The following is a 27,567-nucleotide window of genomic DNA, read 5'->3' on the forward strand; positions in this document are numbered from 1 at the left end:
GCACGCCAATTCACATCAAAGCACGCCAGTGCACGCCAGAGCACGCCAGTTCACACCAGTGCACGCCAGTGCACGCCACAGCACGCCAGTGCACGCAAGAGCACGTCAATGCAAGCCAGAGCACGCCAGTGCACGCCAGAGCACTCCAGTGCACGCCAGAGCAAGTCAATGCACGCCAGTGCACGCCAGAGCACGTCAATGCACGCCAGTGTACGCCAGAGCACGCCAATTCACACCAGAGCACGCCAGTGCACGCCAGAGTTTGCCAGTGCACGCCAGAGCACGCCAGTGCACGCCAGAGCAATTCAATGCACGCCAGAGCACGCCAATTTACACCAGAGCACGCCAGTGCACGCCAGAGCACGCCAATTCACACCAGAGCACGCCAGTGCACGCCAGAGAACGCCAGTGCACGCAAGAGCACGTCAATGCACGCCAGTGTACGCCAGAGCACGCCAATTCACACCAGAGCACGCCAGTGCACGCCAGAGCAATTCAATGCACGCCAGAGCACGCCAATTTACACCAGAGCACGCCAGTGCACGCCAGAGCACGCCAATTCACACCAGAGCACGCCAGTGCACGCCAGAGCACGCCAGTGCACGCAAGAGCACGTCAATGCACGCCAGAGCACGCCAGTGCACGCCAGAGCACTCCAGTGCACGCCAAAGCACGCCAGTGAACGCCAGAGCACGCCAGTGCACGCCAGTGCACGTCAGAGCAATTCAATGCACGCCAGAGCACGCCAGTGCACGCCAGAGCACGCCAGTGCACGCCAGAGCACGCCAGTGCACGCCAGAGCATGTCAATGCACGCCAGAGCACGCCAGTGCACGCAAGAGCACGTCAATGCACGCCAGTGTACGCCAATTCACACCAGAGCACGCCAGTGCACGCCAGAGCACGCCAGTGTACGCCAGAGCACGCCAATTCACACCAGAGCACGCCAGTGCACGCCAGAGCACGCCAGTGCACGCCAGAGCAATTCAATGCACGCCAGAGCACGTCAATTTACACCAGAGCACGCCAATTTACACCAGAGCACGCCAGTGCACGCCAGAGCACTCCAGTGACGCCAGAGCACGCCAGTGCACGCCAGAGCACGCCAGTGCACGCCACAGCACGCCAGTGCACGCAAGAGCACGCCAATGCAAGCCAGAGCACGCCAGTGCACGCCAGAGCACTCCAGTGCACGCCAGAGCAAGTCAATGCACGCCAGGGCACGCCAGAGCACGTCAATGCACGCCAGAGTACGCCAGTGCACGCCAGAGCACGCCAATTCACACCAGAGCACGTCAATGCAAGCCAGAGCACGCCAGTGCACGCCAAAGCAATTCAATGCACGCCAGAGCACGCCAGTAAACGCCAGAGCACGCCAGTGCACGCCAAAGCACGTCAATGCACGCCAGAGCACGCCAGTGCACGCCAGTGCACGCCAGAGCACGCCAGAGCACGCCAGAGCACGCCAGAGCACGCCAGTGCACGCCAGTGCACGCCAGAGCACGCCAGTGCACGCCAGAGCACGCCAGTGCACGCCAGAGCAATTCAATTCACGCCAGAGCACGCCAATTCACACCAGAGCACGCCAGAGCACGCCAGAGAACGCCAGAGAACGCCAGTGCACGCCAGTGCACGCCAGAGCACGCCAGAGCACGCCAGTGCACGCCAGAGCACGCCAGTGCACGCCAGAGCACGCCAGTGCACGCCAGAGCAATTCAATGCACGCCAGAGCACGCCAATTTACACCAGAGCACGCCACTGCACGCCAGAGCACGCAAATTCACGCCAGAGCACGCAAGTGCACGCCAGAGCACACCAATTCACACCAGAGCACGCCAGTGCACGCAAGAGCACGTCAATGCACGCCAGAGCACGCCAGAGCACGCAAGTGCACGCCAAAGCACGCCAGAGCACGCCAGAGCACGCCAGAGCACGCCAGTGTACGCCAATTCACACCAGTGCACGCCAGAGCACGTCAATGCACGCCAGAGCAAGCCAGTGCACGCCAGAGCACGCCAGAGCACGCCAGTGCACGCCAGAGCACGGTAGAGCACGTCAATTCACGCCAGAGCACGCCAAAGCACGCCAGTGCACGCCAGTGCACGCCAGTGCACGCCAGAGCACGTCAATGCACGCCAGAGCAAGCCAGAGCACGCCAGAGCACGCCAGAGCACGCCAGTGCACGCCAGAGCACGGTAGAGCACAGCAGAGAACAGCTCAGCACTTGAAGTTGCTATAATATTTTTTTCACTTGTTAAAATCATTTTTTAATTACAGGATGTGTAAATCAATGTCCAATACACCATTTCAAGTCTATTTAATCAATAAATTTAAAAAGAAAATCATGAACAAAAAATTTGAGAAAAACGCACATCACAGCACTTGAATTTTTAAAAATTATTCAAGTTATTTGAGTTCTATTGTCGGGTAGTGGATTTCTATTCTCAAGCACTTGAGTTCTGCATAGCAGAGCACGCCAGAGCACGACAGAGAAAGCCAGTGCACGCAAGAGCACGTCAATGCACGCCAATTCACGCCAGTGCACGCCAGAGCACGCAAGTTTACGCCAGAGAACGCCAGTGCACGCCAGAGCACGCCAGTGCACGCCAGAGCACGCCAGTTCACGCACGAGCACGTCAATGCACGCTAGAGCACGCAAGTGCACGCCAGAGCACGCCAGTGCACGCCAGAGCACGCCAATTCACACCAGAACACGCCAGAGCACGCCAGTGCACGCCAGAGCACGTCAATGCACGCCAGAGCACGCCAGTGCACGCCAGAGCACGCCAATTCACACCAGAGCACGCCAATTCACATGTTGCGGCGAGAAAAGCGCCTTTCAATTTCTCCAATTTGGCAACGCCTAATTTTAAGTCAAGCGCGATTCTTTCCCCGTCCCTCCCGAGTCTTTGTGTTAATCCGTCTGCTAGCCTTCGTACGACGTTAAGACCACGCTGGTTTCACTGTCGAAAGAGCTAGTTACTGTCACGATTATTATTCTTTTCTGTGTTTCGTGAAGCCATTTATTCAGCTTGTGAGTACATTATGTTTATAATTATCAATTGCCCGACCTGTCTAACCTGTGAATATGTTTGATATTTAGTTTCAGCTCGTTTTCTGTTCTGAGCTGTCAGTTCAAACCCTATTCTGAGTGCTTTTGCTTGCCTAGCATTGGTAAATTACTATTATTATGCTTATATTCTATTGCGTATGCTAATTGCTGTTTATTTTAGGCTTCATATCTATATTCCCTGTCTGTGTGCATATTGGTCTGGGTGACCACTCACATTTTCTCGTGTCACCCCAGGTACAATCCTTCCATGTTTCTTTTCCGTTCCCCAACTAACTCTTTTTCTTTTGGTTTAGACATCACACGTATGTCAGTTCACTGTATGTCAACACAGTTTGAGTCCTACACATATTTCATTTTGTGTCGTGCTTGACCCAGCATCAACTTGCGAATAAACTATAGGGGCTGCTTACAACAGACCCCAGAAGAAACTCTGAAGGCTCTCACTAAATCCATAGCGTCGAAACATCACACCTGAGCACGCCAGAGCACGCCAGAGAACGCCACAGAACGCCAGTGCACGCCAGTGCACGCCAGAGCACGCCAGTGCACGCCAGAGCACGCCAGTGCACGCCAGAGCACGCCAGTGCACGCCAGAGCAATTCAATGCACGCCAGAGCACTCCAATTCACACCAGAGCACGCCAGAGCACGCCAGAGCACGCCAATTCACACCAGAGCACGCCAGTGCACGCAAGAGCACGTCAGTGCACGCCAGAGCACGCCGGTGCACGCCAGAGCACGCCAGAGCACGCCAGTGCACGCAAGAGCACGTCAGTGCACGCCAGTGCACGCCAGAGCACGCCAGTGCACGCCAGAGCAATTCAATGCACGCCAGAGCACTCCAATTCACACCAGAGCACGCCAGAGCACGCCAGAGCACGCCAATTCACACCAGAGCACGCCAGTGCACGCAAGAGCACGTCAATGCACGCCAGAGCAAGCCAGAGCACGCCAGAGCACGCCAGAGCACGCCAGTGCACGCCAGTGCACGCCAGAGCACGCCAGAGCACGGTAGAGCACGGTAGAGCACAGCAGAGAACAGCTCAGCACTTGAAGTTGCTATAATATTTTTTTCACTTGTTAAAATCATTTTTTAATTACAGGATGTGTAAATCAATGTCCAATACACCATTTCAAGTCTATTTAATCAATAAATTTAAAGAGAAAATCATGAACAAAAAGTTTGAGAAAAAGGCACATCACAGCACTTGAATTTTTAAAAATTATTCAAGTTATTTGAGTTCTATTGTCGGGTAGTGGATTTCTATTGTCAAGCACTTGAGTTCTGAATAGCAGAGCACACCAGAGAACGACAGAGCACACCAGTGCACGAAAGAGCACGTCAATGCACGCCAGAGCACGCCAGTGCACGCCAGAGAACGCCAGTGCACGCCAGAGCAGGCAAGTGCACGCCAGAGCAAGTTGTATGCCGCTTCATCCGCTGCCGCTGCCGCCGCTCCTGATGCTGCAGCTGCCTCGATCTGCTCGTTTTCTGAAAGTGTTAGTTGTTCGTCTACTTCCATTTTGATTTCTTCTGCTTGTGCTTGTTTGAGTGCCAGATTGGTACTGAAAGTTCTTCTGAATTTTGTAGGCCTTCGTTCTCCTTTATATACCCGTTTCTTTGTTGATATGATATTGTATCCGTGAACATCTGTTAGGCCTACTAATATTACTTGAGTGTAATATTGGATTGCTGAGGTTGATTTTTCTGACTTTGCATGTATTTCAATGAAGAGATTTATACTTTGTTTCTTCTCAAGTATTTTCCTGGGTATTGTGTACATGTTGCGTGAATTTTGTATGCACTGTATAACGTGTGATTTATGGCTGACCATCTGTTAGGTGGCACTTTTCTCCTTGAGCTTGAAGAAATATTACTGTGTACTGGTATAGGAGGGTGGGAGGAGCTGTAGTCCTCCGTTAGATGGCCACACCCATCGGAAAAAGGGGCTGGCCTCCGCGACCCTAGTTCTGCATAATTTGAGGATCCTCCTCTTTCGCTATGGCCGCCCTGCCTTTTCTATTGGCTAAGGCTGGTAAATAGTCGTCGATATTTTGTTATTGTTTGAAATCTTTTCCCATGCTATTTTCTTCTCTCTTCCGTTGTTTGACACGTGAATTTATGCTTGTTTTCCCCGAAATTAAACTCCTTCCACTGCTCTATTAGTCTGCAGCTGTAGAGCAAATTCTGTTAGCTCTTTTTGATGCTTTATTTGTTTCAGCCTGAAATAACATAGTGCTAGGCAGGCAAATGTGACTATGGGTAGGATAACTGTGGCTGAAATCAAGCTTGTTTTCAAAGAAGTGTTCCAGTTACTTAGGCTCCAAAATCGAGACTCAGCGTGTTTGTTTAGCGTGAGCTCTGAAACTGAGTCGCCCCCTTCTTCATGTATTCTTGTTATGAGCTCGTTCAATACATTTTGCTGCTCAAATTCACTTGTTTCGTAGGCCTTATGTTGAAGAAACTGATATTCCAACTCGTTATCGTCAATATTTGGGAACTTTTCTTGTAAATTTATAGTCGCCAGATGGTAAGTTGGGTGCACAAGTGTAAAGTTTTCTGTTGTTTCATTCCATGAATATGACTGACCATTAAGATTTATTATTTGATCTTTCCAAAAACATTCTTGAAATGGGTGGAGAGAACAGCCGTCCCGGCTGATAGTATAAGAGTCGAACCGAGGCTCATAACCGCATTTCGTTTTCTCTCCCTGAACTGTAACGTTCATTTCTTTACACTGCTGCACAATCAGATGCACTCCATTGGGCTTCAATCGACTGCATCGAGGTAAGTTATTAGCTATAGCCGCTTGTATCCCATTATTTTCTGCTAGCAATTGTGTAGTGTATTTTCTGTGTTGTAGATTTCCGCAGTAGATTTCTTTTATTTCACTGAGTAAGGCATTATCTCTTTCAAGATTTTTATCCTCTATATATTTAAGATGCTGGGCCAATAGTGGGCCGATTTCTTCTCTTAAGCCAATCATTTGGCTTCTGTCTGGCTCAAACATCCATTACTGATTTGTTTTTGAGTCAGAGAAGTTGACTTCTTCTACCCTAAGGTCTTTATAAGCTTCTAGGCAGTGCATTCCATTTGTTATTTGCTTTGTTTTGGGGTTCCAAATCAGTGGGATGGGCCATGGTTTGTAGTATGGGTATCTTTCCATTATACATTGCTTGCTGGTATGTTGTAATTTATAGTCAATGAATCCCATGCAAGAAGATGGATCTTTGAATGATAGTATGACCATCGTTTGAGAAAGTTTGTACCATTGCTCTTCAACAGGCTGGCACTGAACTAATTTGAGTGTTTTATAGCTCAAACACATTCCGTGTTGACGATTGAACAAGAGCATAGCTTGTTGGTCAGCTATTTTGGGTAGCTCAATGTATGCATTTCTCAAATTTGATAGTTTGAAAAACGTGTGATTGCAAAAATCATACGGTCTTTCTTCATAGTGAAATTCCAGTTGATTTAGTTCGTCTATCATTTTGAATGATCCGTCATCTTGTTTCGTTTTTACTCCAGCTGCACTGATCACTTTCTTTAATTTGCATTTTTCGTCTTTTTGTAGGATTGGGTCCTCCCACGTGATGGTTACGTCGCGTGTTATCACTGTTGTCACTTCCGTTTTGTTCGTTAACACACCAAATGGGGACATCACTGGGCAGGTAAGGCAATCTCTATGCAAAATAACTTTCTTTGTCGCACAGTTCTTTTTCGTTTCTGTAATCTTCTGCATCCAAGTGCCTTTTTCTTTAGGATTCCCTCTATATTCGTATGAATTCTTACTGACTTCTTTCATTTTGTTGCCGTCGCACATGTGACTGTTGACGAGTTGCTTGCATTCTTCTTTCGTAGTTACCGTTGTGCTTATTGAGTCGATGGTATCGAATGCTCCAAAGAAATATCCCGTAGTTGTTCTTTCTTTTCGCCAGGTCATACACAGATCTGCATTCCAGATTGTGTGAGGTTCCTCCGTTACATAGAAATTATAGGCTTCCAACACCGATTGGTTTGAAGCTATAGCTTTGTCGCAGTATGAGGGTAGTTCAATGTCCATTAATCCGATCACTTCTGCGCGTCCGCAGTCGCATACGGTAATGTTGTTTCCCCATGTCGCTTGAAAACTTGCTCCAATGATGAGTAGCTCGAAAATCATCTGTAATTGAAGGTGATGCAGATTTGTAGCGTCTAGTTGCACACTTGGCCAAATACGAAAAGACAGAGAGGAAGAGGTGTGATAAAATATTTTAATACGCATCTTATCACAATACACCTTACTCATCTGCTCTTCTAGTTTTTTCCAGTATGAATGACGAAATCTTTGTATTTCCTTGGAAAAGTAACTTTTCTCGTAAGTATTCTTCTTTATGTTTCGACCTTAGTGATGGCATTTGTCACAGCTGTTGTTGAGGCTGTGACTTTTGCCTTTGCTTTGGTCGTAACTGTACGATCTTCCTGATTAATTTCTTTTTGTGCTCGACTCGTTGCTTGTGTTTGTAATCTTTCCGGTGCCGCGATATTTGCGCCAGCATTAGTCACAGCTTTAGTTAAGTCTGTGGCTTTTGCCGTTGCTGATGTCGCGGCCTTCTGTCGTACGTCTTTACTCGTTCTATCAATCGCTGGAATATTGACGGCCGATGATTGAGTTTGTGCTTTTGTCACAGTAGTTGTTGCATCTGTGACAGTTTCATCTACTCGTTTTTCGGTCGCCGTAAAATCTTCTGGATTGGGTTGACTGTTGGTGACTGTGACTAGAGCATCTGATTCTGCTGCTCTAGTTGTTGAAGTTGTTGCAGCTTCATTTGCTTTTGTCACGGCCGCTGTTTGTTCTGCTAGATTTGTGGTCCTTGATTGTTTTTCACTATTACACTTTTTCATTCTATCAACATGTGTGACGTATTCTTTTCCTTTTGGAGTCAGTCATTTATAATTTACGCCCGATTTCTGTTCCAGTACTGTGTATGGTCCTTTTCATCTCATATTGAATTTTCCTGGAATATCGTCATCTACTATTATCAGTACTTTTTCGCCTTTCTTGTATGTTTTTGATGGATTGACTTTGTTGTCATAGTATACAGTCACGCTTGTTAATTTCTTGAGCAGGCAAATTGCTCTATGTGTTTTTATTTCAAATTGACGGAAGGTATACTAAGAATCAAACTACTCCCCCATTTTTTAATCCCTTTTTCACCTTTTAAGGAAAAGAATGAGAGAAAGAAAAGGTGAAAAAGGGATTAAAAAATGGGGGAGTAGTTTGATTCTTAGTATACCTTCCGTCAATTTGAAATAAAAACACATAGAGCAATTTGCCTGCTCAAGAAATTAACAAGCGTGACTGTACTTTTTGTATTTCTTGTGCTTCCATGATGCGATCTCTTGCGGTTTCTTTTGCTAGGTGCCACATTTTCGCGAAAATCATATTTCGATCCGTTATTAATTCGTTCCTTACTGGTGGTTGAACATCTCCTGGTTCCATTGCGTCTCGCCCAAACATTAAGTAATGCGGTGTGTATCCCGTACTGGCGTGTACCGACGTATTGTATGCAAACGTTGTGATAAGTAGTCGTCCCACTTGTTTGTACTAGTTGATAGATAGCTGGCCATCATGTCTACCAAGGTACGATTAAATCGTTCGACCAGCCCATCACAGCAAGGTCTGTACGCCGTCGTTTTCTTCCGTTTCACGCCTAGTTGGCTGTAGAAATCGTCCATAGTTTTTGATAAGAAGTTTTTTCCTTGATCCGTTAATACTTCTTCTGGAACTCCATGCGTTAGGATAATTTTCTCTCTGAATGCGTTGTGTACGCTATCCGCCGTCTGGTCCTTCATGGGTGCAGCTATCATGTACCTGGTTGAGTACTCGCCCATGACGAGTATGTACGTATTTCCATCTTCTGTTACATCTAATAGACCTACAATGTCCATTGCCATTAGCTGCCAAGGCTTGTCCGGCGGTGTGATGGGTACTAGTGGTGCTTTAGTAGACCTTAAAGCCTTGCGTTTTTCACATATAGCACATTGTTTTACGTATGCTTTAATGTCTTTGACCATTCCAGGCCAGTAGTATCGGCAACGTATTCTGCCTACCGTTTTCTTTGTTCCCAAATGTCCCGCCGGTATCTGAATAGAATTTTCTCTCTTAAATATTCTGGGGCTAGGATTTTTCCGTAACTGGTTGCCAATAACCCATTATATTCAGCACTGTAAATTCCTCGTCTTCTGAATCAGACTCTTCTGCGGGTAGAGGCAGTGACCAGTTGTAATTCCGTGGGTTGAGGGTATTTCTTTTGCTTGACTTCCTTTGTCTTTCTTGAATTTTTCTCACTTCCTCCTTTACTGCAGTTTTCTTTAATTGCTTTACATATTTCTCCCGGGCTGTCTTGCAGTAAGAATCTTTTCCTCAGTTGTTAGGTCCTCCAAGATGAGACAGATTGGCGCCGTTGTCACATCTGAAGGTAGATATTTTCTTGCTGGAACTGGTATTCGACTCAAGAAGTCTGCGTTTCCGTTTGACTTGCCGGGTCGATACTTAACTTCCATGTTATACAACTGTGTTTGCAGGACCCACCTTGTCACCTTTGCTGTTTCAATTCCTAAAAGTTTCTTTAATAGGTCTACTAGCGCTTTGTGATCCGTATATACCGTAAACTTTGGACCGTATAGATATGGATGGAAGATTTTCAGAGCGTAAATAATGGCGTAAAGTTCTTTTTCCAAAGTACACCAGATAGTCTGAGCTTTTGCTAGGTGCTTTGATCCATACGCGATTACTACCTCTCTTCTTTTTCCTTTCACCCATTGCGTTTGCCCCAAGACTACTTCAACGCCATAACCAGATGCGTCAGTTTTCACTATGAACTCTTCTGTAAAGTCTGGGTGTGCTATGATGGATGCTGTAGTCAACTTAATTTTTAATGTTTGGAAAGCTGCTTCCTGTTCTGGACCCCAAATGAATTCAACTTCATTTTTGGTTAGTTCCGTAAGTGGATGAGCGATTGCGGAAAAATTTTCTATGTACTTTCTGTAATACCCAAAGAAACCGTTGATGCTTTTTACTTCCTTCTTATCTTCCGGTCTTGGATAGTTCGTTACTACTTCGATTTTCTTTGGATCTGTAGCAGAGCCTTCCTCTGACATTATGTGTCCGAGATACAATACACTCAATTGGAAGAAACAGCATTTTATTAGCTTTAATTTCATCGCTGATTTTCGAATGAGTGCAAATGTCTCGTCAATATGCCTGAGTTGGTCTTCTTCTGTTTTCGAAAATATGATCACGTCGTCTATGTATACCAATACAAATTTTCCAATCACTTTCCTTAGGATGTTAGTCATGATTCGTTGGAAAGATGGAGGTGCATTAGTTAATCCAAACGCCATTCGTTTGAATTGTTAATGACCATTATGTGTTGTAAATGCCGTTTTGTGTCTGTCTTTCTTCCTTTTTGGTATTTGCCAATATCCGCGGATGAAGTCGAGAGTTGAGAAGTATTTTGCTCCTCTCAAATAATCTTTTATCGCTTCGATACTATTGGGAATTTATCTTTTATTGTGATATCGTTCAAGAATCTGAAGTCTATGCAGAATCGTATCGTTCCATCTTTCTTCTTCACTAATAAAATTGCTGAACTGTACGGACTCGTACTTTCTTCGATTACGTCGTTTTCCAACATCATTTCTATATGATCGTCAATTACTGGTAACATAACTCGTGGCTGACGCCTTGGTGGCATAAAAATTGGTGGTCCACCTCTCTCTATGCAGTGCTCTACTCAAATTGCTTTGCCAAAATCTGCGTCTGAAGTGGCGAATATGTTTTTATTTCCTTCCAAAACTTTTCGTAGATCCTCTGCTCGTATTTCCGTCTTCTTGATTACTTTCTTGATTTCTTCTTCGACCTTCTGATGTATTATGGCACATACTTGACACGGTTGTAATTCTGATATGTTGGCTATTAGGTGATATTGTCTACCGTCATTCTTGTAAGAAATTCGCCTACTAGCAGTGTTCAATCTAAATTCGAGATTTGTTATAAAATCCATTCCTAAAATGCAGCTAACTGCTAAGTTAGGTACTACATGGAAGCTATTTTTAACTAGATTGTCGTCCACGGAGTGTAATTTTGCTTTCAGCTCTACTGTTTTTAATTTTGCCATAGGATCTCCACATGCTGTTATTAAGTTGAGGTTGTCTATTGTTTGCTCTTTCTTTGCTGATGACGGTATTTGTTTTTCGAATTCCGCTGAAATTACGCTTGTAGTTGATCCCGTGTCGATCAATGCTGCTACCCGTTTGGTACCTACTGTGACTTCTATAGTAAATGGTTTGTATTGTACTTTACACGGCGGCGGCATACATGTGTTTGTTGATGTATGTCCGTATGCGATTATTTCCGTGCGTTTCTGTATCTGTTGAACGTGTTCCTCGAATGTTCTCTTAGGGTTTGGGTTTCCCTTGCACTTTCGGTACGCCATCTTTGGTATTTTCGGCATGCTCTTTTGATATGGCCTCTATTTTTACAAAAGTAACATGTTCTGTCGTCCCTTTCAGCTGAGAGATTTTTTCGTTTCTTGGATTATCCCAAGCGTTCGAGTCACTATTTTGTTGATTATTTCTTTGTGTCTGGGTTCCTTGGTTTCTTTGTTGGCGATCCTCTCCAGTTGTAATCTCGTTGCTGCAATTGTCCCTGCGAATATGCGCGAGTGCGACCGTTTGTTTCTTCAATGTTTGGTCCGTCTCTATTTCTGGGACTATAACTTCTGTTCCTTTCTGCAAAACACACTTGTTTTTGTTCTTCTTGCTTCTGCTCGGCTATGTGTGCTACGGTTCCTGCTCCTGTCACTGCGGACCCTGCAGACAAATTGATGTTAGCTATTGCTTTCATTATTTGCTGCAGTTCCGACTGTTGCTCCTTCTTTTCTTGTTCAACTTTCTTGTGTGACTCAGCTTCTTCTGTGAGTCGACGCAGGTCTACTATTTGCTCACATTCTTGTGCTTTATTAACTACTTCGTCATAGGTGTCTGTTGCTTTCAATTAAACTATTCCATAGACTTGTCCTTATAGTCAAGCACATGCCTTTCAACAAAGCTTCCTTCTTTAGAGCATTTCTCAGTTGAATGACCTCTGGGTCCTGGCTTGCTGCGGCGTTTCTACCGTAAGCCGATTTGTATAGTTCGTCGATACGATTTTTGTATTCTCGAATGCGCTCGTTGAATTTGTGTTCTATCTTGCTTAGCTGTGCCTTTCTCATATCCTGAATGGTTGCGTCATTAAATCCAGCTTCCATAGCTGTTGTCCATACATTTAGGTTTGCTTTATTATTTTGACCCAGCGATATGACGCTGCAGCTCTTATAAGCTTCGATTGAAACAATTTCAATTTCTGATCATCTGTACAACCAGCTTCTGTTCCTACTCGGTTAGCTTTCTTCAACCATTCTTCAAATGTAGTATTATCATCAAGGTCACCGCTGAATTCGGGAATATCTTTTCTGTAATCTACTGCCGCAAGATTTAGCATTCCAGCTGTTATAGCTGCTGAAAAAGTGCGAAAATCTGCCGGATCAATTCCTCCTGGCCCTGGCTGTGGTCCTAGAGGTCCAGGTGGTCCTTGAGGTCCTGGTGGTCCTTGGTTGCCTAGTGGTCCTTGCTGACCATCTTGCCCTGGAACACCTGGTGGTCCTGGTTGTCCATCTTGCCCCGGTTGGCCATTTTGCCCCGGTTGGCCATCCTGCCCCGGTTGGCCCGGTGGTCCTTGTTGGCCAGGTGGTCCTTGTTGACCTGTTGGGCCTTGTTGGCCTGGTGGGCCTTGTTGGCCAGGTGGTCCTTGTTGACCCAGTGGTCCTAGGGGTATCACCCTACCTCCATCCATTTTTTCGTCTGTTTCTGTCTGTTTCAATGGGTCTTCTTTCTCGACGTTTTTCAGTTTTTTGTCGAATACACTGTCTGGGATTGCACTTTTGTCAAATGTATCAAAGAACTCCTTATCGGTTGCAATTAACTCGCTTTCTAGAGTTGCGATTTTAGCTAGTCTCCTATCAGTTCGTTGTTTTTCACTTATTTTTTCGATTTTTTGTTTTATTTCCAAGGTTTTTGTGCTCAATTATTTTAGTCGATTTTTTATTGCGGTTGTTCTTTGGGATCTTCGAACCCTACCGCCTGATGATTCTTCTACGCTCTCTTGTGTTGAAGGAGATGGTTCAGATTTTGTATTTACCTCCAATTTTGATGGATATTTGTCGGTCATGTAGGTCTTTGAAGCTCTTGTCTCCGTGCTTAGTTTCCCACGTTGTTAGAGTCCACGGCTGATATCCGTCGTCTTGAAGAGTCCACGGTTGATATCCGTCGTCTTGAAGAGTCCACGGTTGATATCCGTCGTCTTGAAGAGTCACTTTGATGGCTCCTTCCAGAATTCTCGATGGCTCCGCTTCTGGTATGGGTAGATCAACAGAGTGCCTTTGTTACTCTGTTGACGGAGAATTTTGCCGGAAAGAGTCACTTCGACAGCTCTTTCTCAAAATTCTCGTTGGCTCAGCTACTATGGCCGTGATGATCAACAGAGTGCCTTTGTTACTCTGTTGACGGAGAATTCGTTTGAAAGAGTCCCTTCGACAACTCTTTCTCGTAATTCTCGTTTGCATCTCGTACTATGGCCGTGTTGATCAACAGAGTGCCTTTGCTACTCTGTTGACGGAGAATTCGTTTGAAAGAGTCCCTTCGACAACTCTTTCTCGTAATTCTCGTTTGCATCTCGTACTATGGCCGTGTTGATCAACAGAGTGCCTTTGTTACTCTGTTGACGGAGAATTTTGTCAGAAAGAGTCACTTCGACAGCTCTTTCTGAAAATTCTCGTTTGCCTCTGGTCTGCGGACGTGGTCTGCGTACGTGGTGATGTGTAGATGCGTGTGTAGAAACACTTCAATACTTTCGCCCAAATTTCAGAGTTCAAACACTTTCTCAAATGGCAGAGTTCATAAACTCACTCAAATGGTAGAGTTCATAAATCCACGCAAATGGCGTTGATTTATGGAAGTCCAAAAACTCGATCAAATGGCAAAGTTCGAAATGGCACGTTCACCAATTGTAAGGGTCGTTCGAGACCTTACTTTTACTTATACTAAATAACACACAAGTGATCATCAGAGGATGACGCTTATGTATTACACTTTAACACTACACATACAGTACAAGCATACAGTTCACAAGAGACCACAAGAGATAGTTAAGGCTTATATTACAAGAGGCGAGTCCGGAGCAGACTGCCTTCTGGAGGTAAACACGGGGCCTTTTATACTGCCCAAGACGCGGGAGTCATCGTGAGTAATCGTCTGGGTATTTAGGTCACGCCGGTGTCGCCGTTGAACTGCACACGGTGGTGGACGGAGTTACTGGTAAAGGTCGTGAGTGCATCCGCACTTGAGCTGCACGCGTGCACCCGCACTTGAACTGCGCGCGTCCCTGGTGCGCGTGCGCGTGCACTGCGTATGAGCGCGGGTTGCGCATGCGCGCGCAACTGTAGATGCGCCGGTATACTTGGCTGGCTGCTTGTACGCTCCCGTGGCTGGTTCCGGACACCGTACATGACAGATACATATAGTTCAGCCGATCCTTACAGAACGGCGCTCTAACCAACTGAGCTAACAGGCCTCACATCGATAGTCGGCCAAGAAGATTGAAAATCGTTAATACACTATCAAATGTAGAGATTATGACAGTGAAGGGATTCGAATCCTTGCCTACAAAGAGACTGGTGCCTAACACCATCCCCATAGACCACTCGGCCACACTATCATTGTTGGTGTTGTGCCCTAAGTATTCGACATACCAGATTCATCATTAGACTCTTCTAGTTGGGATTTCGTGTTTCGTTTTTTTAAATGTTGGTTACGAAATCCTGTACAACTTAAACTTGTTCCTCCATCTGTGGCACTCATCGAATTTTCCTCCATTACACTGGCCAGTAAGAAGATCGAAATCATGACCTCCACGTTATTAGCACGGCGCTCTAACCAACTGAGCTAACAGGCCTCATATCGATAATCGGCCAAGAACGATAAAAAATCGTTAATACACAATCAAACGTAGAGATTATGACAGTGAAGGGATTCGAACCCTTGCCTCCGAAGAGACTGGTGCCTAAAACCAGCGCCATAGACCACTCGGCCACACTATCATTATTGGTATTGTTCCCTAAGATTTTTAAACAGCAGATTCTTCATGGGACTCTTCTAGATGGGAATTCGTGTTTCTTTTTTTTAAATGTTGGTTACGAAATCCTGTACAACTGAAACTTGTTCCTCTATCTGTTGCACTCAAAGACTTTTCCTCCATTGCACTGGCCCGTAAGAGGATCCAACTCATGACCTCCGCGTTATTAGCACGGCACTCTAACCAACTGAGCTAACAGGCCTCATATCGATACTCCACCAAGAACGATAAAAAATCGTTAACACATAATCAAATGTAGAGATTATGACAGTGAAGGGATTAGAACCCTTGCCTCAAAAAAGACTGGTGCCTAAACCAGTGCCATAGACCACTCGGCCACACTATCATTATTGGTATCGTGCCCTAAGGTTTTTACACAGCAGATTCTTCATCAGACTCTTCTAGATGGGAATTCGTGTTTCTTTTTTTTAAATCTTGGTTACGAAATCCTGTACAACTGAAACTTGTTCCTCTATCTGTTGCACTCAACGAATTTTCTTCCATTGCACTGGCCCGTAAGAGGATCCAATTCATGAACTCCACGTTATTAGCAAGGCGCTCTAACCAACTGAGCTAACAGGCCTCATATCGATATTTGGCCAGGAACGATAAAAAATCGTTAATACACAATCAAATGTAGAGATTATGATAGTGAAGGGATTCGAACCCTTGCCTCAAAAGAGACTGGTGCCTAAAACCAGCGCCATAGACTATCATGTTTATTATTGTGCCTTTAGGTTTTTAAATAGCAGATTCTTCATGGGACTCTTCTAGATGGGAATTCGTGTTTTGTTTTTTTAAATGTGGGTTACGAAATCCTGTACTACTTAAACTTGTTCCTCTATCTGTTGCACTCAACGACTTTTCCTCCATTGCACTGGCCCGTAAGAGGATGGAACTCATGACCTCCGCGTTATTAGCACGGCGCTCTAACCAACTGAGCTAACAGGCATCGCATCGATACTCGGCCAAGAACGATACAAAATCGTTAATACACAATCAAATGTAGAGATTATGACAGAGAAGGGATTGGAACCATTGCCTCAGAAGAGACTGGTGCCTTAAACCAGCGCCATAGACCACTCGGCCACACTATCATGGTTGCTGTTGCGCCCTAAGGTTTTTACACAGCAGATTCTTCATGAGATTCTTCTAGATGGGAATTCGTGTTTCTTTTTTTTTAAATGTTGGTTACGAAATCCTGTACAACTGAAACTTTTTCCTCTATCTGTTGCACTCAACGACTTTTCCTCCATTGCACTGGCCCGTAAGAGGATCGAACTCACGACCTCCACGTTATTAGCACGGCGCTCTAACTAACTGAGCTAACAGGCCTCATATCGATATTTGGCCAAGAACGATAAAAAATCGTTAACACATAATCAAATGTAGAGATTATGACAGTGAAGGGATTAGAACCCTTGCCTCCAAATAGACTGGTGCCTAAACCAGTGCCATAGACCACTCGGCCACACTATCATTATTGGTATCGTGCCCTAAGGTTTTTACACAGCAGATTCTTCATCAGACTCTTCTAGATGGGAATTCGTGTTTCTTTTTTTTTAATCTTGGTTACGAAATCCTGTACAACTTAAACTTGTTCCTCTATCTGTTGCACTCAACGAATTTTCTTCCATTGCACTGGCCCGTAAGAGGATCCAATTCATGAACTCCACGTTATTAGCAAGGCGCTTTAACCAACTGAGCTAACAGGCCTCATATCGATATTTGGCCAGGAACGATAAAAAATCGTTAATACACAATCAAATGTAGAGATTATGATAGTGAAGGGATTCGAACCCTTGCCTCAAAAGAGACTGGTGCCTAAAACCAGCGCCATAGACCACTCGGCCACACTATCATTGTTGTTAATGTGCCCTAAGGTTTTTATATAGCAGATTCCTCATGGGACTCTTTTTGTGACGGACCGCTGTCCGCTGAGGAAAATCAATCACGAACACCGTAGACAGCGAAGAATATGTATTCTCGACACGGAATCACGGTACAAGGGAACACGCGCACCTTACAGTCGATTCGATTAAACTCAAAATTAAGCACAAAAAACTCTCGATTCGCCGGAATGTTCCGGCCTCGTTGAAATATCTGGATCGACTGGCCGCTCGTTTTCTTCTCCTCCCCCGCCACCGTTGCCATATCGCGATTTCTTTCATCACCTGTGCCGATGCACAACAGTCCCGCCCGGCCGATTACGCATCTGAAAATAGACAAAGTTTTACAACAGGGCGGGTTAATTCAGAAGTCGCAGTTTTGACAGAGACACGTCTGATGCGACCATCTTCTCCCGGGAATAGTTTTGACACGGTTCCAGTAAGCCATTGTCCGCGTCGAGTGTTCTCATCCATGATAAGCACTCGGTTGCCAACGCGGAGTGAAGGGGTTGCTTGATTCCATTTCTTCCGATCGATTAGGTTTGGAACGTATTCCCGCATCCATCTACGCCAATACTGATTTACAATAAATTGTGACTGCCTGTAGCGTCGTCTGGTCAAGCCACAAAACGCTTCTTCGACATCTGGCGGATAATGGGGATAATGGCAGCCGAGAATAAAATGATTGGGCGTTAACGGTTCCGGTTCGGACGGATCACTTGATACATGCGTGAGAGGGCGAGTGTTGAGGAGTGACGCAACTTCCTTTAATACAGTCAGCAACACCTCGTCATTAACGCTGCGCTCCTCCAGAACAGCGCGCAAAGATTTCTTGCTGGAGCCGACAAGGCGCTCCCACGAACCACCAAAATGCGGGCCTGATGGCGGCGAAAATTTCCAATTGATTCCCCGATCGATCATCTCCTCGGTCACCAGCTTTGAGTTGAGGTTAACAATTCCTTCGCGCAGCTCCTTCTCTCCCGCAACCAGATTGGTCCCGTTGTCCGAATAAATGGTTGTAGGATGGCCACGATCAGCAATAAACCGCCGCAGCGCCATCAAAAAGGAGTCGGCGGAGAGAGAGTACACTAATTCCAGGTGTACAGCACGGGTTGAAAAGCACGTAATGAGAAGACCATAACGCTTTTCAGTGCGTCGACCGATCACGGTGTTAAAAGGTCCAAAGAAGTCGAGACCAGATGTTGAAAAGGGTCGAACGAATGGCAGCAGTCTTTCCTTAGGAAGACTGGCCATGATGGGTGGCCGGGGCTGTGCACATCTACGTCGACATTTGACGCAACGCGCCAAGGTTTTTCGAATGGACCTGCGACCTTTAGTTAAATAATACTTCCTTCTGACAATTGAAAGAGTGTGTTCTACTCCCGCATGATTAATTTCGTTGTGAGCATCAGCAACAATCAGCGAGGTCAGACGATGATCCGAGGGAAGAATAACGGGTTGTCGCGCGTGCTGTGGCAGCTTGGCATGTTTAAGACGGCCATCCACCTTCATTAGCCCGTCCGCAGGATCGATGTAAGGACTCACATTACGAAGGACGGAATCTTTTGGAATTAGCTTTCCACTTCTGAGAGCGATGATTTCTTCCGGAAACGCCTCCTCGGCGGCAACAATGATGCACGTCCGCATTGCTTGCTTTAATTCGTCATCAGTGATTGGCGAATCCAAATTGGCTCCTTTGCGCAATGACAAGGCTACATCGCGCTTTAACCGAGCAAGACCATCTTGACTATCCGCAATCAACTTTGAAACGGCTGGCAATGAGGTTTTGACGGGAAGGGAGGAAAAATCTAGGGCACACACTGACAGTGCTATGGATGGGTCAGGATCTTCTGCTTGGTTGAGTGACACAGTAAAAACTTGTGCTGCTGACAACTGCGACTGGGACGGGCCGGTAAGCCAACGACTATTGGATGTGAAGCAGTCAGGGGTGATGCCTCTAGTGCAGTCGTCGGCCGGATTATCTTTACCAGATATGAATTTCCACTGCTCGGGATTAGAGTGACGGAGAATTTCGCCGATTCTGTTGGCCACGAAAGTTGGATGCTTGTGATGTGAAGAATTTATCTGGTGAAGCACGATTTCTGAGTCAGTTCGGTATTCGATGGATGATATCGGGATGCGCATTTCTCTCATGATGGATTGCGTCATTCTGATCGCTAGTACCGCCGCTTGTAGCTCGAGCCTGGGAATACTTAGGATGCTGGTGGGTGCGATGCGGCCCTTCGCCATAACGAAATCGAGGTGCATTTTGCCGTGACAGGTTGTCTTTAGGTAAGCCACAGCTCCGAACGCAAGGAGAGATGAGTCCGAGAAAACGATGAGGTCAAATATGCAATCTGCACGATTCTCGTCACTCGACCGAAAACATCGCCTAATGGAAATTTGAGAGAGAGATGACAATGAGCTGGCCCATATATTCCACTTTGCCAGAATGCACTCTGGCAAAGGCTCGTCCCACCCAATCGGCTTCTTATAGGGGGAAATTCTTGACCGTAGCTTGCACGTTTCTTGAAAGAGTAGTTTTGCATACGTAATGACCGGAAGGCAAATTCCTAATGGGTCAAATTCTTTTGACATCGCCGACAACAACTCCCGTTTCGTCGTGATTGGAGGCAGCTCTTTAACTCTCAATTTGTAACAGTCGCTGTTGCAGTCCCATGCGAGCCCCAAAATGTATTCTGTCGGTAAGGCGCCATAATTTAAGTCAAGGATCGATCCGGCCCGGTCTTCCGCTGCAATTGTTTCTAGGACCCGTTTAGATGAGGACGCAAAGCCCGTTAATTTAAAACCACCGATCGCCAGCGATTCTGTGACGTCCTTTGCGAATTTTATGGCTTCCCTTTCGGTGTCGAACGAGTCACTCAAATTATCAGCGTAAAAATTTTGCTTTATTCGCGATGCAACTTCGGGATATTTTCTGTTTTGATTTACCGCATGCTGCAAGACCCAAATGGCCGCGGTTGATGCATGGACTGCCCCAAATACCAAGGTCGTCATTTGGTATGTCTTCGGCGGTTTATTGCTTCCGAATTCGCGGAAGACAAATCGTTGGAGAGACTGATGTTTTTCTGGAATTCCGACGCGATGATAAAAGGCCGCTATATCCGCAGAAAGCGCAAAAAGACATTCCCTCGACCGTAGCAGCACTCCTATTAGCTTTGGGAGCAACGGCGGCCCACGGAGAAGTTGGTTGTTGAGCGAGACTTGACAAAAACTTGCAGCACAATCCATAACCACTCTGATTTTCCCTGGTTTGTTCGGATTTTCAACGAAGTGATGCGGCAAATACCATATCATTCCTTCCGGCTTGTTGATTGCAGACGAGTCTACCTTTACAGCGGTGCCGGAATCAATAAGCTTTTTTACGATTAGATTGTATTTGTCCGCATAATGTTGGTTTTCCGGCAGCGAGAGACGTCGTTCCATCCCATAATACCTAGATACAGCCTGTTTTCTATTATTAGGGAAGACAAAGCCTTTTGAGCGTAGAGGGAGATCCACCTGCCATCCGCACCCGATGAAAATTACTGATGATTCGAGCACGGCAATTACTTGAGCATCTTCGGCCGAGGTGATCGTGGGAGCATAAACATCCGTATCGAAAGACTCGGTAGAGTGAAATTGTTCTACGAGATTACATAGCGCCTCATCATGGGAAACTGAGTGAATGTTGACATTTACTTTCTTGCTTGGCGCGGCCACAAGAAAATTGGGAATTTTTCCCACCACCGACCATCCAAATTGAGTCAGAATCGCTGTAGGGCCGTCATCTTCAATTGATTCCCTAATCTCTTTTTGAATATGGGCCGAAAGTTGGTCTGCTCCAATCAATACACCAACTTGAGAAGAGTCTATTGCTGGCAAATTCAAGTCTGCGAGATGAGCCCAGTATTTCTTCAGTTTTGGCCAATCGATTTTTCTAGGTGATAAACTGATTTTTGGAACGAGAAAAGCTTCACTGATGGGAGTTTCGTAGTTCATAGATGCAATGCGGAACGAAACGACCTTAGAGTCGATGGTGATTGAATCATTGAAGTTACCGAAGCGAATACGAAAGGTGGGCCCAGTCAAATTTAAAGTTTTTGCGAGAGCGTTCGTAATGAGCGTGGCCTCGCTCCCCGGATCTAATACCACAAATGTTTTGGCGACGGACTCATTACCTTTTACAGTGACGGGTAGGATGGCTAGCAATACGGGACGTATGTGGTTTGGGTTAGGTGCACGAATCGTTAAAACAGTTAGAGATTCGTTACCTTGAGTTTTTGCAGACGGAAATTGGCGATCGGCTCCGTGTAAGAGAGTGTTGTGGGCCTTTCCGCAGTCCTTACACTTCACGTCAGTGCGGGAGCAATTTCTTCCGTAGTGGCTTTGTGTCAAGCATTTGAAACAAAAATTGTTGTCGGCGCAGAGAGCTGCTCGTTTGTTGACCAACATTTTCTTGAAAACGTTGCAATACTCAAGGCGATGACCAGGATTGGCACTGCAGGCAGGGCACTGCGGAGCTGCTACTTTTTCTTGAATTCCGTTCGTCAACACAGTAGGTCCACGATAATTACTGCTACCAGGTTGACCATAGCCGCCTTGCTGCCGAGGGTGAGTATTATGGGTGGGTTTATTAACGACATCTCCGGCCACGGAAAGTCGAATTCCACGATACTCTTCTGCTCCAACAGCGATATCAATCCACTTGTCGAAATCTCGTAGCGATGGTAGATTCGGACGAAGGGAATATGCATATTTTCCCCAGTCGATTTGAAGCTGAATTGGAAGCTTTGAGGCGAGCGAGGAGATGACGGTTGAAAACGTAAATTCCTTGGAGTGCTCAACGGAAACGCTTGATACGGCATCACGGACATCTGCCGCTAAAGTGAAGAGCGAATTAAAGTCTCCGGTTTTGAAAGGCTGGACTTGGAGAAGGTGCTGGTTATGCGCCTGCATTATAAGACCTGGATTTCCATATTTAACTTCCAATTCATTCCAAGCCGACTCAAATGCATATGATCCGTTGAAGATGTGGCCCATCCTTTTCCGAATATCTTCCGTAATGTTGTCTTGAAGGCCCAGAAGCTTGTAGGAGTCAGGGATGTTTGCGTCGCGAACGGTGGCTTGAATACCGTGCGCGAATCTTTGCCATTTTCGCGGATCCCCGTTGAATTTTTCGACAATAATCTTTGGCCAACGACTTGGTGGAGCGAATGTTGCCGATCTTTCGGTTGTTTCTACGGGTCGTAAGTTTCCGATGGTATCCATATTGCGCTTCGGTGTGGAGGAAAGGAATGGGTTTCCTTGAATCGATCCATCGAGCGCACCAGCCAAGAGCTTTTCGCGCTCGATTGCCATTTTAATATCTTCTTCTTCTCTCTCGCATTGACGTAAAAGATCATCCATCTTGCGGGAACGTTCGACCTTTTTCCTTTCGAGTTCGAATTCAAGTTCAATTCTTCGCCGTTTCGCTTGATTGGCTTCGTTAGGCTCGACTTGGTCATTGATGCCACCCGCCGAGCCCAAATTTAACGGGTTGATGGGAGGATCGTCCGGCGGAGTCCTGCGAACAGGTCGTTGGTTTATTTCATTATGCTCTGGACCGCTATCCTGATCTTCTTCTGTTCCATTGGATTCAGTCGGGGGATCCTGCTGCAGAGCTTGATCAACATTCGAGTCTTCAACGACCCATCTTTCAAAGCGCGGGTTAGCGCCGGGTTGTAAATACCCTCCAATAGCAAGCCGTCCTTGCCTATTTACCGCAGCAACGCTTTGGATGTAGTCCTCTGCTGCCGCTCTTTCTTGATCATCCAGTTCTCCCGCGACGACGTACCGCTCGTTAATCGCCGTGATACGCTCTAGCGCAACCTCAAGATCCGTTGACAACACCGCGAATACAGCTTGCGATGCCCGTCTGTTAATCATGCTGTACACTCGCGTAACGAGGTTCGTGTGCTGGCGTTTTGTAGTGGTTCGAAGCCGGAACAAATCCGGGGCATTCATTAATTCCAGGTCGGCCATGGCGTCGGAAGATTGTGGACGTACGTCACACGGACCGTGAGTTAAATTTTTCAGAGACTTTCGAGCAAGGCGTGTTCGAAACGAGGGACTGTGTTCGTTGCCGTACGTTCGTGTTCGTATGTTCGATCTGGGATGATAAAAACAATTGTTAATTATCGAAACGTAGAAGCAATTTGTTTGGGTCAGTATAGATACCCTTTCGGACGAGAATTATTCGAAACGAGTATGTGTGTTCGAGGGCCGTATGTTCGTTTTCATATGTTCGATCTGGAGGTAAAAAGGAATTATTAATTATCAAAATATAAGGCTAACAGATTTCGTGAACATTATACCTGTACACCGTTTCGGAATAGAATTGTTCGAAAGTCGAGACGAGTGCTGGTTGTGTTCGAAAGTGGATTGTTCGTGTTCGTAGGTTCGACCTGGGTAGGTTAAAACATAATCTTTTAATTTTTAGGTAAACAAGCGAATAATTTCCAGTAACATAACTTAACGGGGATGACATTTTGCAATTATTGAAATAATATAAAAACAATGTGCAGTTATTACAGATACGAGGCCAGCGTGTTTGTAAAAAAGGTCAGAGGTGGCAGCCCCGTTTATTTGTTTGAAGCAGAATACCGTAATATAAGTAAAATAACGGGCCACCGAAAACCACCCTTCAATGTTTTCTAAACATATGCGTCTACCAATACAAAGTATTTAAACCCACGGTTGACTTGCTTATATACCTTTCCCGAAAACGTTCGCGATCGCACGGCCATATTCTTTCCCGTCTCCTCGAAAGTTCTTTCGATGCCCTCATTTTACTATAGAAACGGGATTTCAAATAAGGTAGTCGTTATAATGGAGATAGAACGTCATTGAAAGAAGAGCAATCCATGTCCTGTTGCTATGCCGCGATTAGATCCCCCCATTTGATGACGAACAGCTTCATCTCCCATAAATTAATAAAACATTGGGGAAAACTAATCAGCCCAGATAGGGTAAAAAGATGAGAGAAGACGACCCTTCCGGGATGCTATTATTTTGTATGTTAGAGCCCCACAAAATGTCCCTTTGTATTAAAAAATAAAAGGGAAAGTATATGACTTAGCATAAAAGAAAACTTAAATGAATTGGCCGTAGACTATTACAACGGGGAGGGGAGGGGGGTAAGGATAAAGAAAGGATCGGTGGGAAGAGGTGGGGTTCGAATTTTTTTTTTTTTCTTTCGCGCGACGAAATAGATAAAGAGAGGGGGTAGGGTTCGAAAAGGGGCCTCGTGGTCGTGACGTCAATTTCGGTATCGACGATATTTTTGCTCGCTCAGCGTGCGTTCACACCCAATATAAAAAATTCGTTGACTTACCCACGATGAAAATTTTGCCACGTTAGGAAGACGTACAGGTACGTGAAGTTCGATCCCGGGTTTCGGCACCAATGTGACGGACCGCTGTCCGCTGAGAAAAATCAATCACGAACACCGTAGACAGCGAAGAATATGTATTCTCGACACGGAATCACGGTACAAGGGAACACGCGCACCTTACAGTCGATTCGATTAAACTCAAAATTAAGCACAAAAAACTCTCGATTCGCCGGAATGTTCCAGCCTCGTTGAAATATCTGGATCGACTGGCCGCTCGTTTTCTTCTCCTCCCCCGCCACCGTTGCCATATCGCGATTTCTTTCATCACCTGTGCCGATGCACAACACTTCTAGATGGGAATTCGTGTTTCTTTTTTTTTAATGTTGGTTACGAAATCCTTTACAACTTAAACTTGTTCCTCTATCTGTTGCACTCAACGACTTTTCCTCCATTGCACTGGCCCGTAAGAGGATCCGACTCATGACCTCCGCGTTATTAGCACGGCGCTCTAACCAACTGAGCTAACAGGCCTCACATCGATATTTGGCCAAGAACGATAAAAAATCGTTAATACACAATCAAATGTAGAGATTATGACAGTGAAGGGATTCGAACCATAGCCTACGAAGAGACTGATGCCTATAACCAGCGCAATATACCACTCGGCCACACTATCATTATTGGTATCCTGCCCTAAGGTTTTTAAATAGCAGATTCTTCATGGGACTCTTCTAGATGGGATTTCGTGTTTCTTTATTTTAAATCTTGGTTACGAAATCCTGTACAAATTATACTTGTTCCTCTAATTCTTGCACTCAACGAAAATTCCTCCATTACACTGGCCCGTAAGAGGATCGAACTCATGACCTCCGCGTTATTAGCACGGCGCTCTAACCAACTGAGCTAACAGGCCTCATATCGATACTCGGCCAAGAACGATAAAAAATCGTTAATATATAATCAAACGTAGAGATTATGACAGTGAAGGGATTAGAACCCTTGCCTCCGAAGAGACTGGTGCCTCAACCAGCGCCATAGACCACTCGGCCACACTATCATTATTGGTATCGTGTCCTAAGGTTTTTACACAGCAGATTCTTCATCAGACTCTTCTAGATGGGAATTCGTGTTTCTTTTTTTAAAATGTTGGTTACGAAATCCTGTACAACTGAAACTTGTTCCTCTATCTGTTGCACTCAACGAATTTTCCTCCATTGCACTGGCCCGTAAGAGGATCCAATTCATGAACTCCACGTTATTAGCAAGGCGCTCTAACCAACTGAGCTAACAGGCCTCATATCGATATTTGGCTAAGAACGATAAAAAATCGTTAATACACAATCAAATGTAGAGATTATGACAGTGAAGGGATTCGAACCCTTGCCTCCGAAGAGACTGCTGCCTAAAACCAGCGCCATAGACCACTCGGCCACACTATCATTGTTGTTATTGTGCCCTAAGGTTTTTATATAGCAGATTCTTCATGGGACTCTTCTAGATGGGAATTCGTGTTTCTTTTTTATAAATGTTGGTTACGAACTTAAACTTGTTCCTCTATCTGTTGCACTCAACGAATTTTCCTCCATTGCACTGGCCCGTAAGAGGATCCAATTCATGAACTCCACGTTATTAGCAAGGCCCTCTAACAAACTGAGCTAACAGGCCTCATATCGATATTTGGCTAAGAACGATAAAAAATCGTTAATACACAATCAAATGTAGAGATTATGAAAGTGAAGGGATTCGAACCCTTGCCTCCGAAGAGACTGGTGCCTAAAACAAGCGCCATAGACTATCATGTTTATTATTGTGCCTTTAGGTTTTTAAATAGCAGATTCTTCTTGGGACTCTTCTATATGGGAATTCGTGTTTCTTTTTTTTAAATGTTGGTTACGAAATCCTGTACAACTGAAACTTTTCCCTCTATCTGTTGCACTCAACGACTTTTCCTCCATTGCACTGCCCCATAAGAGGATCGAACTCATGACCTCCGCGTTATTAGCACGGCGTTCTAACCAACTGAGCTAACAGGCATCGCATCAATAATCGGCCAAGAACGATACAAAATCGTTAATACACAATCAAATGTAGAGATTATGACAGTGAAGGGATTGGAACCCTTGCCTCAGAAGAGACTGGTGCCTTTAACCAGCGCCATAGCCCACTCGGCCACACTATCATGGTTGTTGTTGCGCCCTAAGGTTTTTACATAGCAGATTCTTCATGGGACTCTTCTAGATGAGAATTCGTGTTTCTTTTTTTTAAATGTTGGTTACGAAATCCTTTACAACTTAAACTTGTTCCTCTATCTGTTGCACTCAACAACTTTTCCTCCATTGCACTGGCCCGTAAGAGGATCCAACTCATGACCTCCGCGTTATTAGCACGGCGCTCTAACCAATTGAGCTAACAGGCCTCACATCGATATTTGGCCAAGAACGATAAAAAATCGTTAATACACAATCAAATGTAGAGATTATGACAGTGAAGGGATTCGAACCCTTGCCTTCGAATAGATTGGTGTCTAAAACCAGCACCATAGACCACTCGGCCACACTATCATTATTGGTATCGTGCCCTAAGGTTTTTAAATAGCAGATTCTTCATGGGACTCTTCTATTTGGGATTTCGTGTTTCTTTATTTTAAATCTAGGTTACGAAATCCTGTACAACTTAAACTTGTTCCTCTATCTCTTGCACTCAACGAAAATTCCTCTATTACACTGGCCCGTAAGAGGATCGAACTCATGACCTCCGCGTTATTAGCACGGCGCTCTAACCAACTGAGCTAACAGGCCTCATATCGATACTTGGCCAAGAACGATAAAAAATCGTTAATACATAATCAAACGTAGAGATTATGACAGTGAAGGGATTCGAACCCTTGCCTCCGAAGAGACTGGTGCCTAAAACCAGCGCCATAGACCACTCGGCCACACTATCATTGTTGTTATTGTACCCTAAGGTTTTTAAATAGCAGATTCTTCATGGGACTCTTCTAGATCAGAATTCGTGTT

At 45.4% G+C, this 27,567-nt stretch overlaps 2 long non-coding RNA genes and 5 other non-coding genes across 8 annotated transcripts; 1 reads left to right on the forward strand and 6 right to left on the reverse strand.

Annotated features, from left to right (window-relative positions):
* Positions 1-2,938: 2,938 nt before the first annotated feature.
* On the forward strand, positions 2,939-3,526 carry LOC124329741. 2 transcript variants are annotated; one of them, XR_006916825.1, is made up of 4 exons: positions 2,939-3,033; positions 3,103-3,173; positions 3,233-3,306; positions 3,366-3,526. It is a non-coding gene; the product is annotated as an uncharacterized LOC124329741 (long non-coding RNA). The 2 variants fall into 2 exon arrangements; XR_006916824.1 differs by having other exon boundaries at positions 3,233-3,526.
* Positions 3,527-15,169: 11,643 nt separating this feature from the next.
* Trnal-uag lies at positions 15,170-15,251 on the reverse strand. Its single transcript has one exon. It is a non-coding gene; the product is annotated as a tRNA-Leu (tRNA).
* Positions 15,252-17,065: 1,814 nt separating this feature from the next.
* Positions 17,066-17,147, reverse strand: Trnal-uag. The gene has a single exon. It is a non-coding gene; the product is annotated as a tRNA-Leu (tRNA).
* A 5,970-nt stretch (positions 17,148-23,117) lies between these two features.
* On the reverse strand, positions 23,118-23,611 carry LOC124351879. Its single transcript, XR_006921449.1, has 3 exons — positions 23,532-23,611; positions 23,395-23,466; positions 23,118-23,326 (listed from the first exon to the last, which is right to left on the reverse strand). It is a non-coding gene; the product is annotated as an uncharacterized LOC124351879 (long non-coding RNA).
* Positions 23,612-25,389: 1,778 nt separating this feature from the next.
* Positions 25,390-25,463, reverse strand: Trnai-aau. The gene has a single exon. It is a non-coding gene; the product is annotated as a tRNA-Ile (tRNA).
* A 1,811-nt stretch (positions 25,464-27,274) lies between these two features.
* Trnai-aau lies at positions 27,275-27,348 on the reverse strand. Its single transcript has one exon. It is a non-coding gene; the product is annotated as a tRNA-Ile (tRNA).
* A 63-nt stretch (positions 27,349-27,411) lies between these two features.
* Trnal-uag lies at positions 27,412-27,493 on the reverse strand. Its single transcript has one exon. It is a non-coding gene; the product is annotated as a tRNA-Leu (tRNA).
* Between the last annotated feature and the right edge of the window lie 74 nt (positions 27,494-27,567).

This window comes from Daphnia pulicaria, chromosome 1 (assembly GCF_021234035.1).
Source record: "Daphnia pulicaria isolate SC F1-1A chromosome 1, SC_F0-13Bv2, whole genome shotgun sequence".
In the NCBI taxonomy this organism is placed as follows: domain Eukaryota; kingdom Metazoa; phylum Arthropoda; class Branchiopoda; order Diplostraca; family Daphniidae; genus Daphnia; species Daphnia pulicaria.